Source organism: Miscanthus floridulus, chromosome 2, assembly GCF_019320115.1.
Source record: "Miscanthus floridulus cultivar M001 chromosome 2, ASM1932011v1, whole genome shotgun sequence".
Taxonomy (NCBI): Eukaryota; Viridiplantae; Streptophyta; class Magnoliopsida; order Poales; family Poaceae; genus Miscanthus; species Miscanthus floridulus.
Window position 1 is genome coordinate 55,190,471 of NC_089581.1, and position 16,127 is coordinate 55,206,597.

Sequence of the window (16,127 nt, forward strand, 5' to 3'; positions counted from 1 at the left end):
ACTCGCATCGACACAGAGATGCTCTTGTATCTGATGGCGTCACCTACGATGGTTACCACACGCGCACGGTAATATCTGAGCAAGAACACACATACAAACAGACTGTAGAAGCGTCCAGAAGGTTTCTTTGACGTTAGCTTCGTGTTGGGCTGACCAATCGAAGTAATAGTCCAAAACAAAGCATTCACCATCTCTAGCAGCGTGCAAAATTTCTTAGGAAGTCTCCAACAAAGCATCTTTGTTAATTATTAGAAAGCCTCCAACAGAGCATCTATGTTGATTATCATAAGATGCATTAGATAAAAGATAAATCATAGAATTTTATTAAAAAAAACATTTGGTCTTCGATCTAGTAGATTTAAAATAATCATCAAAAGTAATAGCTATTCGATTTATTATGTTTTTAAAAAATTACCCATCTCTGTCACTGTAAAAAGTTCATTAAGTAACCCTTAAATTTGCATATAAATTACACACAAAAAATATCATTATAAAATATAATTAAAAGAACCCTAATCTATATCTATTCATTTTTACCATTACGAAAGGCAATGCAAAAAAACCCTAAATTTACTTTTATATTACCCAAATCTGCCATTATGAAAATATACATATGTAATTCTTTTTAATTAGTATCTAACTTATAATTCGCCTCTATTCGGTATTAAATCAGAGAGTTTTGGGATACTCGCCTCATCTAATAAATGTACGTGCGTGTAAGGTGAGATCTAGTCGAGGGCTTGGATGCACCTGCCAAGAGACGACATTGCAATAGGGAGAGTACTTTTGATGAGCACACGCAACATTGCCAGATGAAGAAACCTCACCGGCGAGGATGAAGACAAGGAGCATCTGCGCCACGTACCATCGACGGATGGAGATCCAAATTAACAACCTACCACTTCAGGTGCCAGTTGTAATTTTATTCAACAAAAACTATGCAGAAAACTAGATCCATAGGGGCGTGGCTACCGTGGTGCAGGCTCACAATGTTTGGTTGGCTGGACTTAGGCTAGGGCCTGGTTGTGGTGCAGGCTCACAATGTTTGGTTGGCTGGGCTTATGCATGGGCCTGGTTGTGGTGCAGGCTCACAATGTTTGGTGAGGCAGCATGTGGCCTGGCTCGATAGAAACGAAATCCTAATTCCCCGATTGTATATCGGATCGAACAGAACGGGTGACCAAAGACTAGCTTCGGCTTCTCACGTCCTGGCGCTGCAAACCCTGCCAACCGAACAACTAGTCCTTACATGGCATCAGCCTGGGCAATAGCAGCCTGTATCTTTGATACAAAACAGGCTCGAAGGAGAAGGCTACCAATCACATCCTAGAAAAGGGGCTCACACCACCCCTCCTCGTTCAGGCAAGTTTGCTTGCGGGAAAAAAGTTCAGGCAAGACTCTATTCATAGAGCAACTATGGGCACCCACCGTGGATTTGCGACATGTGTTTATACATATGCATTCAATGCATGGAACTATTTAATTTAGGAGAAATAGTTAAAATAAAAATTGCAAATCTCTCATATGTTAGATGCATGCATATAAACATGTGTCACAGATCTACGATAGGTGGCATGGTTGCTCTATTTGTAACTGTCCCCACCTGATTTTTTTTCCAGCTTGAGGGGGGATGGGAGGGGCCTGGAAGCTACAGGAACTGGAGAGCTCTCGGTGCCAAGGTCCCTATGGATGATGACCTTTGTTCACGAGTTTGGGTTACTTGGTTTTGCGCCAGTAAAAGAGATACTCAAACTAAGCTGCTGTTGTGGGAAAAAAAATCGAAATAGCATACAAGTTTCTAGCCCATAATGTTCGTTTTGTCTACAAAACATAAAAAACAAAACAAAACAATACACTTACATTTTCCAAGTTCTCAGGAAACAGCACTTTGAATTATTCAAAACAAGACATTACACTTGCACACTTGACACTTCCTAACAGATCGATAAAAGCGACGCATACATATATGGATAAGCTTATTCCAATATATAGAACGTCGTACGCAGACGACGTATATAGTAGTGCTACGTACGGAGTACTACCGATGACGATGACGATGACAACGACAATTGTGTTCTATATAGAGTAGCCGACCGGCCAGAGCGAGTGTCCATCTATATATTCGTGTTTTATTTGCTGCAAATTCGATCGTCACGCTTCGGACCAGGTGATGGGCACCTCCCCATCGTCGGTGTTGAGCCCGAGCGCCTTCCACACCACCGGGGACCCATCTACGATGTTGTTGGCGCACGGGGGCTCGAAGTTGTGCTCATCGTCGCAGCCGTGGAGAGAGTCGCACTCGTCTACGACCATGGCCGTCACGGACCTGCCGTTGCTCGCCCTGATCACGATGCTATTCTGGCACCGCTTCCCTTTGTTGAACCACCCCGTGGACAGCGCCACCACCTTCACGTCGTCGTCGAAGAACGTGCCGGTGCAGCTGGACGCGCCGCCGCCGTCCCCGCCCTTGGCGAAGCTGTTGAGCGTCAGCGTGGCGCGGGTGCGGGCCGCCACCGGCGGGGAGCACGCGAACGTCGTGTAGCGCTTCCCGTCCTCGCAGCACATGGGGAGTCGTTATCAGGGTTGCAGCTGCCGGACTTCCCGCGGATGGAGCCGTTGGGCTGGCAGGACTGGAGCAGCGCGCGGTGGGGGAAGGTGGCAAGAGCTACGGGAAGGACGGCCGCGAGCGCCAAGGAGAGACGAGCTATCGTTGTGCTAGCCATGCTCGCTAGCTGTTTGATCAGTTTGGGTGTGTGGTCTGTTTAGCTACTGCTACTCTTATCTTTCTCAGTGCTGCTAACCACACTGGAGAGTGGAGAGGCTGTGCTTTTGTGATTCTGTGCTGTAGGCATGCATGATTGCATGTCCTTATATAGCCGTGAGAAATGGAAACGTGAAACATGGCTTGGGTTTTTGGTAGTTGGTCAGTTAACCGTCCAGTTGGGAACATTTGCTGTCTGTCTCCCCGTTCGGTTAAGTGCTTAGATTCTACCTCAAGGTCGAATAAAGATGTTATTTCATCCAAAATCATCAACGTTACTTCAGTGGCCCCTCCACCCTGGATGACATCTTTATCTGTCCGGACAGAGTAGCGGCTAGACCATTTTCATGCCTAAAATGATGCCGTTCGACCATTGCGTTGGAATAAAACCTTCTAAGCGTCTATTTGAGACTGTTCCAAAAATTCTGCTCCACAAATTTCATCGTGGAGCAGCTCCGAAAAAACTCGAGTTTCTGAAGCAATGTAACTGACAAATAAATTGATTTTCACTAGTGCTTTTGACTGCCAGTACGAAAGGGCTAGAGCATTTTCACTAGCCTTTTACACTAACGATCAAAATCACCATCAGTAAAATAATATTTGTTTTCACTAAAGATTTGATTAAACCAACTGCCAGTATAAATGGACCTTCACTATTGCTGTTTAGCGTAAAATCAATTCTAAAAACAGTGTGAGAAAATAGGAAATAAATAAATTTCACGTCGAGGCCACGCCACCACATAATCCCATGGCCAGGTAAGCCGTAAGCCATACGAATTTTTCTACAAAAATGCACACTTATATATGTAACTGTTTTCAGGATCCAAACCACAACCTCCTTCATATGGGAGTCTTTCTTATTACCATCTCACTAGCTACACAACTGTGTTGTCAATAACATGAGGACAATTCCTTTTCAATTTCAGTGATGATTTTCTCTAGGTCTCTTGTGTATAGAAATCATCCTTGAAAATCATGTTTTTAAAATATCCTGACAAAGTTGTAGAATATTTGGGCACCTAAATGCTCCTAAATGAGAATATTATCAACTACAAAAAAAATCTCGACGCGCGGGGGTAAGACAGCCCCCGGGCATTGTTCTTAAGAAGAAGACCTTCTCACACATGTCAAGAAGACCTCTCATCAAGTTCTATAATTTTAGTATAAAAATGGCTTCATCCGGTTACATATGAAGAATTTGTAAACTTTATATATGTGTTGTCTAGAAATGGATTTATAGTGGTAGCCGCTTATAACAACCACCTCTAAAAGTGAATTTATAGTAGTGACTGGCCTAAGGTAACCATTTTAGAAATAGACCTATTTTTGTTGGCGGTTTTCTTAAGGATCCTCATGTAGGAATGCCCATTTGTAGTGGCAATGCTACATGCGGATGCTTAAAAAATACCCTGGCTCTACCCCCTACCATGTAATAAGTGTGGTCTGACTTTATCTCTTAAGAGGATAAAGTTAGATGATACTTTCCATTATCTAAAAGATGGTAAGAAGAAGGCGCACACACCATTGTCCAACCAAATCTAAAGGTACAAAACTCGACATATTTTGTTAATGATATCTATCAGCCTATATCTAGCTAAGTTTGAAATTTTGATCCTTAAGGTAGGCATTGGAAGGTTTGGCATTTTTTTTCTTTTGGCTCAAATTTGTGTATGTTGTTCTCTGTAACTTTCTCTGTCTAATGGCATTTTGCTGTTCTAAGCGTTGGTCCATTTGGACACTTATGCTTGTATAAGATGTATTGTGCTCATGATTAGTATGTAGTAGGTCCAGCCAAGAGTTTATAACTTCCTCCTCGAAAAAAAAGGCGCCAATTTTGACGGCACAACATATTTTTCAGGTCAAGTGGAGGCCCAAAGGCCGTAGTAGCTAGGCCCTGCTCACGTGATTAGCTAGCATGAGATCGAAGAACTTTGACTAGGTAAACGATGATCCAACAAGTATGGCCTATGTGTGCGACAAGAACCGAAGATATGTACCCTCACGAGACGTTGGAGCTGATCGCACCGGGGGCTCATGTTCGAGACTGGTGTCGTGCAGCAAATCAGCGACGTGGGGGGGACGACCAAGCGAGCTTTAGGCCGGCCGGCTGGCTGCCCAGTCCACCGAGGCAGGCGCCGGTTTTGCAATCTAGTGCAGAGTGCAGACGATGCTACTCTCCCGACATGTTTACCGTGCAGTGCATGTATGTGTTTGTTACCAGTCCACGTGGATACGTGTACAATATCCCGGCCGTCAGGCGAGTTTTACATTACACTATACATACGCTTCAATATGTAAAACAAGCCAGCAGTGAATACAGAAACAGAGAATGGAACGACGAAGGCCGGCCGGCCGCTTGCAGTGACCGGAAACCTTGCTCCAACTCCAGTTGATCAATGCCGGCCGGCTCGCAGGGTTGCAGTTGCAGTTGCAACGCTAGCGAGCACGCACCTGCTCATTGATGAAAAGTTCAATCACCTGGCTAATACTTTTAGCTGCTCAAAAGGCTCTCTTCCTTTAATTTCACCTATCTTGGTCTCCCCCTGGGGTTAACCAAGCCAAAAGTTGAAGATTTTTTAGCTTGCTCTCCATCTTTCCTCTCTCAAGCTGGCAAATTTGAGTTGACTAATGTTTTGCTCACTTCACTACTTACTTTTCATTTGTGTGCTCTTTCCTTGCCTAAAGGAGTTCTCAAACAAACTGACAAATTTAGAAAACACTGCTTGTGAAGAGGGGCTGATTTCAACTCTAAAAAACCACCAAAAGCTGCATGGGAAATGGTCTAAACCCAAAAATAAGGGAGGTCGAGGAGTTATTGATCTGAAAAGCAAAATGAAGCTCTACTCGTGAAGAATCTAGATAAGTTCCTAAACAGGAAGGATTTACCTTGGGTCTCTCTAATATGGGAAAAGCATTATCCTAATGAAAAACTTCTTAGTAACATCAGAAAAGCGTCTTTTGGTGGAGAGAGATTCTAAAATTGCTGGAACCCTACAAATCCTTCTCTACTATCCAGGTTCAAAATGGTCAAACCTGTTTTGGTAGGATATTTGGATTGAACAGCCATTAAAAGTGGAGTACCCATAGCTTTATTCTTTTGCCAAGAACAAAATGATCTCAATTCACAAACTGTATCTACAGCAACCAATTATAGAACTGTTTAGCCTACCTCTATCAAGCTTTTGTTCAACTTCAGAGTGTTGAGTCACTAAGAGATCACTTCCCCCTAACGGAACAACGGGACAGTTGGGCTTCAAATTGGGGGCACTTACTCAGCTTCAAAGACCTACAAATTCTTGATCAGGCATAGAGAAGTTCATCAGGCTTATAAATGACTCTGGAATTACTTGTCATCCAAAGCACAAGGTTTTCTTTTGGCTGCTTCTCAAGGATTGACTAAGCACTAGAAACATCCTAAAAACAAAAAACATGCAGTTACAATCCTACAATTGTGTGTTGTATAGCTTGTTAACAGAAGAAACCTCTGCTCATGGAGTGCCCCTTTGCCAAAGACTGTTGGAACCTGATTGGCATCACTTTTCAGAATAGCTCAAGCTTTCCAGGAGTTGTCTTGGAAATAAGATCTCAATCCAACCCTCGTTTCTTCATGTTGATTGGTATTCTAGTGACTTGGGCCATTTGGACAGTTTGAAATGACTTCATCTTCAAGAACATTTAGCAAGACGTCCTATTGGTGAAAGAAGTGTTCAGAAAAGAGCTCAATCTCTTGTCCTTGAGGGCCAAGACCAAAGATTCTCTTATTTTTGACTTATGGATCCAAAATTTGTTGTAATTATCTGTTTTGTTTTATTTTCTTCGTCTCCTTCTTTGTCTCTTAATTTTATTGTATTTGAGACTGGTTTCTTTAATAAATTCTCTGTAGGGGCACGAGCCCCTCCAGTTTCATAAAAAAATGTACTTACACCCTATTTCGATGATCAAAGGTTGCTAGTAGCGCGAACCAATTTATCTGACACGTGGAAGCACCTAGCCGGCACGTGCGCCTTGCATAGTTGCAAACGCACGCCTCATAGACATGGTGAGTTCACTAGAATAGCGAAGGCTGTGGGCAGCTGATGTAGGACTAGAACGCAAATCTCTGTTGGGTGTTGCGAAGCCGACAGTGAGCCGGCTTCACTACAAGGTCGTAAGCCTAGGATTAGGATAACGATTGAGGACTTAATTGAATCGGCAAGGAAGCCCACTTTTACTGTTGGATTTAGCAACGATCCAACAGTCATATAGGGGAATATCACTGTCAGATAAGGCCCTAAGCATCTGAAACTACACGCTGCCCAAGAACCAACCAGATCAAAGTACTTCTGATCCGGAGACCTATGAGACCTCATTTAAAGTACCTGAAGAGCCTAAGGTTCGAGAGATGTCCATTCCAGTCTCGCTTCAACTTTACATAACCCATATTGAAGTATAGAACCTTCCCCCAGTGGTGAGGTTATAAGTTATAGCGTATTTGTAGATTTCAATATTAACATTGACCTATTGTGAAAAATGATGTGCCTCTTTCTAAAAAAGTATTTGTTATTGTATATGTAATTGTCTTTGGATGTCTTTGTTGTTATCATATACTTTATAAAACATTTGTCTTGTTGTAGGGTCGAGATGGCGGACTAGAGGGGAGTGAATAGTCCTTTCTAAAATTAATCGCACCGACTAACCGAAACAAATGCGGAATTAAAACTATCGGTCTAGACAAGACTACACCCATCTATCTATATTCTCAAACACCTTATAAAGATCCTAATATGTCAACTAAGGTGTCGGGTTAGATAGAGCTCACCTAAATAATTCTAGTTAGCCATCTCACACAAACATATGCAACTAGTACTCAAATGACCAGGGAGCTCCTACACATGCTAGTATGCAAAGCGCACAAAAGTCTAAGCTCACTAGCAATGCTCAATAGTAAGGCTACTCAAGTCAAACTAAAGAGCTCATCATTCGCATCACTTGAGCTTGATCCATCAATCTTGTCAAGTGAACTTGTGGTAGATTGATCATCATCGTCACTTGACCATGAGGTGGAGCAATCTTCCACAATCACCGAGTTGTAGATATGCTCAACATCCTCATGCACCTCCTCCTTGAGATCACCACCACCACCATCATCATCAATATTATCATCAGAGAAGGACCTTCCATATTTGTCATCAAGATATGTCCACATCTCATGGGCGGTCTTTATATTCTTGATCTTCTTGAAAACCTTTGCACTTAAAGACTTGTGTAAAATGTTAGTAGCTTGGTTTTCAAGATCTAGGTACTTCTATTGTGTTAGATTCTTCTCATCCAACACATAAGAAGGGCCCTCGTATGAAATCCACCACAATTGTTCATTTGTACACCTAATCCATCTAGTCATATTGAGTCTCCACCATGCAAAGTGTGTGCCATAAAAAATATGGACACTCAACATCTAGCCCAGTAGTCGCCATCCTCTCAGGTCGGTTAAGACCACAAATAAGAGACCTCGGCTCTAATACCACTTGTAGGGTCGAGATGACAGACTAGAGGGGATGAATAGTCCTTTCTAAAATTAATCCCACATGCTAACCAAAACAAATACGGAATTAAAATTATCGGTCTAGCTAGCCAAGACTACACCCCTCTATCTATATTCTCAAGCACCTTATAAAGATCCTAATATAGGAATCACACACTCACTATCAAAGATGAACTGTATCGATCACAAGTGAGTTAGAGGCCTTATTGTGAGCACAACACAAGGGCAACACATCCCCAATGTGCTCAACCAGCCCCAAGGGCTGGCCACCCCTCTATTTATAGAGGAGGGGGAGAAACTAGCAGTTTTCCCCCTTCACCCAAGCTGTAACGACTATCCTGGACAATCTAGGGACAAATCCTGGATAGTCCGCCCTTCACCGCGAACTAGCCGTTAGTGTCAAAGAAATTTGAACTACGGACTGTCTGCCCCCTAGGCCCAGACTGTCTGCCATTGATTCCCATCGGCTGGAACAGAAGTCCAGGAGCAATGTGCGCCAACGAAATCAGCCAGCGGACTATCCACCTTTTGGCGTCGGACTGTCCGTCGTTGACTCCTAGCGGTCTGGGCAAAAGTCCAGCAGCTCTGCGCTTAGCCGAGAATAGCCGGCGGATAGTCCGCCACATAGGCACGGACAGTCCACGAGCACCTGTCCGGTGTACACCGGGCACATCGGTGCCCTCGTAGGAGCAGCTCCAACCGACAAACTGTCTACAGCTCAGGCATGGACTGTCCGCCACTGCCTAGACAGTAGCCCATCAAGCGCTTTTTCTTCTCTTTTTCAAATGTGCTAACGCCACCAAGTGTAATCCATCTTGTGCAAGTGTGTTAGCATTTCACAAACATTTTTTCAAAGGATTTTCACTCTTTTCACCATGCCACTCGATCCTAGCATCGCATGCAAAGTTAGGTCACTCGAGTGGAACTAGATGGCCGATATGCAAACAAGTTTGCCCCTCTTGATAGTACGGCCATCTATCCTAAATCCAGTCATGCACTTCTCTACACAACCCTTGACCGATGAAATGAAATGCCCTACAAATATACATTTTCCTTGTGCATTCCATTCTATCTCCTCCAATGTTGATGCCACACAAGCACCAACCTCCATCACGAATGATATGATCTACTTCATATCATTATGTGACCTTATTGGTTTATCGATCATAATTTTGCTTGCCCTTCACCGTTGCCTTGGTCTGTCGGTGCCAAGTCTTTGCTCAAGTTTCACCGCCATGTGTGGTTTGTCGCTTCAAAGCTTCTGACTTGCCCCTCACTTGCAATCAGTTCATCAAGTCAAGCCTTGTCTTGATCTTATCCATCTAGCCACATGACTCCATGTCATGTCTCATATGCAATGAGCTCCTTCATCATATGTGTGAGCATTGCAACATATCCAAGCTATTTCCACCTCCATGGCATAGGTTGCTCACACTAATGTATCAGTGGACTAATTTCCTTTGTATCTCATGTAAACACATATTAGTCCACCTTGGCTGTCACTCAATTACCAAAACCAAACAAGGACCTTTCACGTACTTATCTACCCTAAAATTTTATTCACATGTAATATATGACATATATGTTGTTGTCTGTGAGTTCAGTATTTTTTTTTGAAATGATTCGCTATTTTCTATTGTTAAAATGAGTTTTTACGTGTCTATCAAAAGAAATTCCAAATTAAACTACATGTACCCCAATAAGATTAAAAAATATAATAAAATTATATAGGATCATATGGTCCATTCAAGCCCTTATCATGTGAAAGCATCTAGGCCCCTAGTTGAATTTCGGTGATTAATGACAATACAAGATTACTATGACTAACGTGTGTTTTGCAGAGGCAATTAAGTTAGGTCATGGTAATGGAGATCAATTGGGCAATCAAGGTAGTCATGCCCCTACGATGGAAATCATTTCGGTTTTCAAAGGATGGTCGACAAGGTTAAGGATGACTAGTTCTAAGTGTCGATTGGAGTTGGAGAGACACTTAGAGTAGGTTAGGACTTTGTTTTTCCTTTGGCCATACTATTAAGGGGGGTATGGATGGGTAGCTTGACCTAGGTGAGTCTAGTGAGTTAGGTGTGGTGCATACTTGTTAAAACTAGCACTAGGTAGCTCCTCAATATGCCTAAGATCCTTTGGAGCAAACTTCATTCACATATGATCGAGAGTTGGAAGTGAATGGAGGGTCAAATGCTGACCGGACGCTGGCTCCGGTGCGACCGGACGCTGGCCGCAGGGTCCGGTCAGTTCATTTGACCAAGGAGATTGTGTTCGGTGCGGTCGGATGCTGGAGTGGTCAAGTGACCGAACGCTGAGGTCCAGCGTCCGGTCGACTCCAGTAAGGTTCCAGAGAAGGAATTCTGCGACCGGGCGCGTCCGGTCAGTACTGACCGGACCCTGGGGGTTCAGCGTCCGGTCGAGTACAGTAAGGTTCCAGTAAGGGTTTAATGTGACCGGATGCGTCTGGTCAATGGTGATCGGACCCTGCCAGTGTTCGGTCAACACTTGATCACTAATGTGCGGGTTGTTGCTTACTGGAACGCGCCCGCCTTTGCAAGTCAAGGGCCACCGCCGGGGAGGGAGTTTGGGACGACGCCCCTGTCCACCATAGCACTTCCAGCCATCATGTTTTGTCACCGAGGTAATCATCGGCCTCTTAGTTGAGTAGTGGGAGGTCGGGTGGCGCCGGCGTGGCCGTCCAGTGCCCGCGTCGTCGCGCCGGTGCGTGCCTTAGGGCCAGGGACTTCACCGTGGTGAAGAAGGAGAATGGGGAGGGTGCAGCTGTAAAAGCTCAGACTGGGTAAATAGTGTCCTTGAGCTCGCTGTGATTTCGTAGTACTTTGGGGGTGCCCGTGCTTAATTGCCTGCACACGCGGGCCTTCCCCCGTCGTGGGCTGTTGGCGGCTGGGCCGTGCCTCCGCGTGGGCCGCGCGGTGGCTTGCTGACGCACTTGGGCGGGATGGCACGCTGGGCCGGGCCAGCGCGAGTGGGCCAAAGGAGTGAGAATCGGTTTTCGTCATTTCCAGTAAATAAGAAAAGTTTATTTGTTTTAGTTATGAATCCAACTTCGATAAATCGTAGTAAATTGCGTGGTTGTCCAAAAATAGTGAAACCAAGTTTGTTAGGTTCGCAAAAATGCCATCTATATGTTAGTGTAGTTAGTTCACAGTTAGCTGTTATGGTGATATGCTCATAAGATTTAAGTAGAAAGTTTAGCGTTATATCGATCAATAATTGCAGGAATTATTATGGCAAACCGGCAATAGCTTTAGCTTTGAAAATGTTACAGTAGGTTCCCTAGGCCTTTATATACTTGCTATAAAATTGGTAGCCATAGAACGAGTTGCTTAATAGCATAGTTATTATCCTTGCTTTATTGTATGTATCGTAAATCGGCATTAGGAGTAGGAATATCTGTAGTTGCCATAAGAATGTATGTCACATTCATACTTGTTAGTGGTGGTGGTACGTAGCTTAGCCATAGTGGGTAGACCTCACTTAGTAGTTTAATAGATGTACTTTTAGGCTAAGAGTTGTTGTCATCTTATTAAACATTGCATCATCATTTCATGTAGATCACGAACAGGTAGACTTCGTACCCGTCGGCGAGCCGGAGTACGACGAGGTGATCAAGGAGTACAAGGAGGAGCTCTTCGCATAGGAGGAAGCCCAAGAGCCTGTTGGTACTGACCCTGCTGACCCAGCGCCTGCCCAAGGCAAGCCCTGGTGCATAACCCCTATTTTTAAATGATCACTGAATACATATATGATATGCATTTATGTTACAGGCATTTTATGGAAACTATATGCATAAATATATCTACCCATGAGTCCTACTAGTACAGGTCGAGTAGTTGCTATGCTCAGGATGTCGGTAGTGTGAGTAACCTGTCGTTACTCGCAAATAGGTGATTAAACTATGATATAATGATGAAATAATGGAAAGGTAAATGGTAACCGGGCAGGAATATGGATTTGGTACTGGTGGGTGTGAGGGGTTGTGCCCTGCGGCCAATAGGGCATAGCCCGGTTACACTTTTTCCCTGTCTGTGTCGATTAAGGACCGGTCATTGCATATGACTCTAGGCAAGTCAGATTATTGTCCCGAGCGCATACTTGGGTATGGGCGTAGGGAAGGCTTGTTGCTCTCTTGTCGCGGATCTGGCTCTTTCTGGACCGACTGATGGGAAGAGGAGGTGGTGGAGGTCCTTGCACCACACTAAGTCCAGGACTCAGGGGTGGGGGCTTGGAGTCCAAGTTTGGACAGGGACCTAGACACCCGGGACATGAGAGTGGTGGGCTAGTCCTACTTGTGCCTGGGGTACAAGCGGGGCATGTGTCTTCAGGGCACTCAGCTGGGCACATTGATTCGCGAATCGCCGGGCTATCCGGTATGGCTTGTCTGTGGTTTAGCACCGTAGTAAGAACTGGAAGTGGAAAAGGAGAAGAAACAGCATCGATTGCTCAACCCTTGCTTGAAAGTAGAACAGGTGCTTATATAGATTGATTAGATGAAAACTTAATACGGCTGATAATAATAATGCATTAATAAGGACTCACTATTAGTATTGCTTTCTGCTAAAGAAAACCAACAACCATAAAGCCTAGCATATCCCTTGGAGTCGGGAAAGTATTCCCACTAGTCGGATAAGTCTTGCGAGTACATTGTCTACTCAGGGTTTATTTACCCCTATTGCAGGTGATGCTTGAGGAGTACCTTGTGTGGAGGATCCTTCTGGTGGGCTCAGACGGAATCCTCGTCCCTACCGCTAGATGTTATTTTTAAATTCTGTTGTTTATCATTCCGAACTTTGGTATTTGGGTATTGTAATAATGTACTTTTTAAGAAACTCTAATGTATGAAATGTACTTGTGTTGTAACTCGTTCTCATTATTGGATCCTCAGGAAAAATGTGGATCTTTTGGGTTCTCCCTTGGGGTGTGCTCGACGGACAGCACTCGATGTAGCTTGCTTTCGGGGTGCTTAGTGTCTGGTGGAAGATGAGTGCCTCCGTAAGTATGCTATTTCAGGCGGTTCTGCCACAGTTGATACCAGAGCCAATAATGGTCATGAGTTTCATCACTCTTTTCCAAAACTTAAAATTTGATCAACATAAGTATTGCAAATAGTAGGATGCGGTTAAGTTAAGTTACATAAGTATAAGCCCTAGCTATATGATCTATCTAGGATAGCGGCACTGGTTTTATCTAATCAGTTTCTGCTGGTACACTGACTTACGTTGCGTAAGAAATTGTTTAGAACACGGAAAGTGAGCGTGCGATGTGCCGAAAATTTTACGAATGCCGCTATATTCCGGCTTGAGTGAATGTATAGGTCGAAGCATGCATCATGATAATAGCATCTTACTTGAACTAAAATTCCCCTTCACATATAAGTGAGTAGTAAATTGGTAGGACTAACTAAATGAATGCTTTAATAAATGTGCTGTCATCTCTTTAATCCCTAGATTCTGATCGGGAAGGTGTTCTAATGGATGGTTCATCTCTCTTACAGATGAATCTGAGGTCTAGACGTGGGAGCACCAGTTCGGGGGCGGCCAACGAGGGCCAAGGTGACAGTGCTCGGGCCTTTGAGCGTGGCAACGGGGGAGCTCAGGAGGTTCCACCTCTGGTTCCTCATCCTTTCCTGCCACCGCCACCACCTTCGTCGATGTCCCCCGTGGAGATCATGGCGGAGCTGTTGGCTGCTCACCGGGAGTCAGCCGCTGCTCGTCAGGAGACAGCTCGTGCCATGGACATTATGGCATAGGCCGTCACGGGCCTTGCCCGCGGAGGCCTCGAGGGCAACGGTGGGAATAGGGGTGGTGCTCACCGTCCTGAGGGACAGTCCTCTTACCAGGACTTCCTCAAGACCCACCCGCCCACGTTCACACCGTCGGATGAGCCTTTGGAAGCGGAGCACTGGCTTCGCATGCTGGAGCAGAAGTTTCGGCTGCTCAGAGTAACCAACGTGCAGAAGGTGCACTTTGCGTCTCAGCAGCTTTTGGGGTCCGTAGGTGCCTGGTGGGAAACTTTCCAGGCCACGGAGCTGTTGGATCATCTGGCAACATGGCAGGAGTTCTCCACCGCCTTCCACGAGTTCTTCATCCCTGCTGGTGTTATCAACCAGAAGATGACCGAGTTCCTAGAGCTACGCCAGGGAAGCAGGACGGTAATGGAGTATGTGACCCAGTTTAACCACTTGGCTCAGTATGCTGGTAGTCAGGTGGATACGGATGAGAAGAAGAGGGAACGTTTCTTCTAGGGTCTCGCTCCTCTCCTTCAGGAGAAACTGTACCTAGGGAACTATCAGACCTTTGGGGCTCTGATGAACGCCGCCATTGCTCTTGAGGGTTTTCAGTGGGCATCTCAGGCAGATTGGAAGAGGAAGCGGGTGGCAGCTGGATCCTCCAACTGTAACACCCTAGGTGTTTGTTACCAGTTGAGCTCAACCATGACATGTTAAGTGGTGATGGAGATGTTAGATCAAACATATGAAAATGAGACAGCACTTAAACTTGGACAACACACCTTTACCTACATGATGACTCTTTTCAAATGTATGCTTGAATAATGTTAAACACACCTCTCTCATGTCCATCACCTTAGTATCAATCTCTCTTGAACATTGGAAGAGTTTCATGAAGTTTGGAATCAAAAAGTCACATGAAATGATAAGTCATATCTTTGCATGAATTACTTTATCAAGTAGATGGAAACCTATGACATCAACCAAACCTAGCAACCTTGCTCCAACAACTCTAATTGAACTCTACAACAAAAGTTATGAAGGGTTCGTGTTGAGCAAAGATGGAGAAAATATCCAAAAATCATGGAAACCCTAGATTCTATAGCAAAAAGGGCTTTGCGTTGACCAAGAAATAAAGTTGACTTCTGGACCAGATATGAGGTTTGACCAAAAATGAAAGTTGAATAAAATTTTGATTATAACAAACTTTGTTAAAATACCAAGTCATGATTTGGTTTCAAAATGGATCAAAACAAGGCTCAAAGTCTAATAGAAAAGCTGAAATCAGCCCAACAGTGTTTGCAGTCCGGAATTCACTGACATCGACATTGACATCCTGCGTTCTCCAAATTTTGCTAAGCAACTTGAGTTGGTCCAAAAATAAAAGTTGAAGGTTATATTATGGAGAAGAGCATACAAAAAGTTGCACCGAGTTTGACCGAGTTTTGACCTCCGAAGGCGAGTTCCTGTGACCGTTATCAACATGTTGACACTATCATATTGAGGCTTAATTACCCACTGTTACAGAGCTCAAATGATCAGGCACCTTAAATAAGAAACGTAGAGCAGGCCGTGTAGAGCAAACTTTGTTTTGGGGCCCATGAACCAAATCGGCCCGTAGCTAGCCCAAACTTGCGCTCCACCATGTTCAATCCGTTGCTCGCCAGGTGTTCGCGGAAATGCCCCAACGGATGCCGCGTGGCCTGTGCGTGGCGACCATGCGTGAGCACGCTTCCACCATTGCAGCGCACCGCTACTGTGTGGTCTGCCCCTATCGAGTCCCTGCGCCGTCCTTTAGTGAAAGCCGAGCGCCCGAGCTCCCTCTGGCTCTCTCTGGCACTCTCTCACGCTGCTATCTCCCTCTTGCTCGGAGTTGCAGCCATGGCCGCCGGTGGTGCTCCCATGGCCGCCGTGCGCTGCTCTCTCCCTTTTGCCTCCACCCCAAGCTAAGCTGTGCCACTGCGTGTGCGCATGCAGGCCCAGGCCGTTCATGCCGCTGCCACTCGGTCGCCGGGCGCGCCTCAGTGCTACCACCGCGGCAAAGCTGCCACTGTGCGCCCTAGCTTGCGTGGCCAGAGAGCCACGGGCTG

At 45.0% G+C, this 16,127-nt stretch overlaps 1 pseudogene; it reads right to left on the bottom strand.

Moving 5' to 3' along the window:
• Positions 1-2,151: 2,151 nt before the first annotated feature.
• Positions 2,152-16,127, bottom strand: part of LOC136538851 (kiwellin-1-like) — a 41,985-nt pseudogene continuing 28,009 nt past the window's right edge.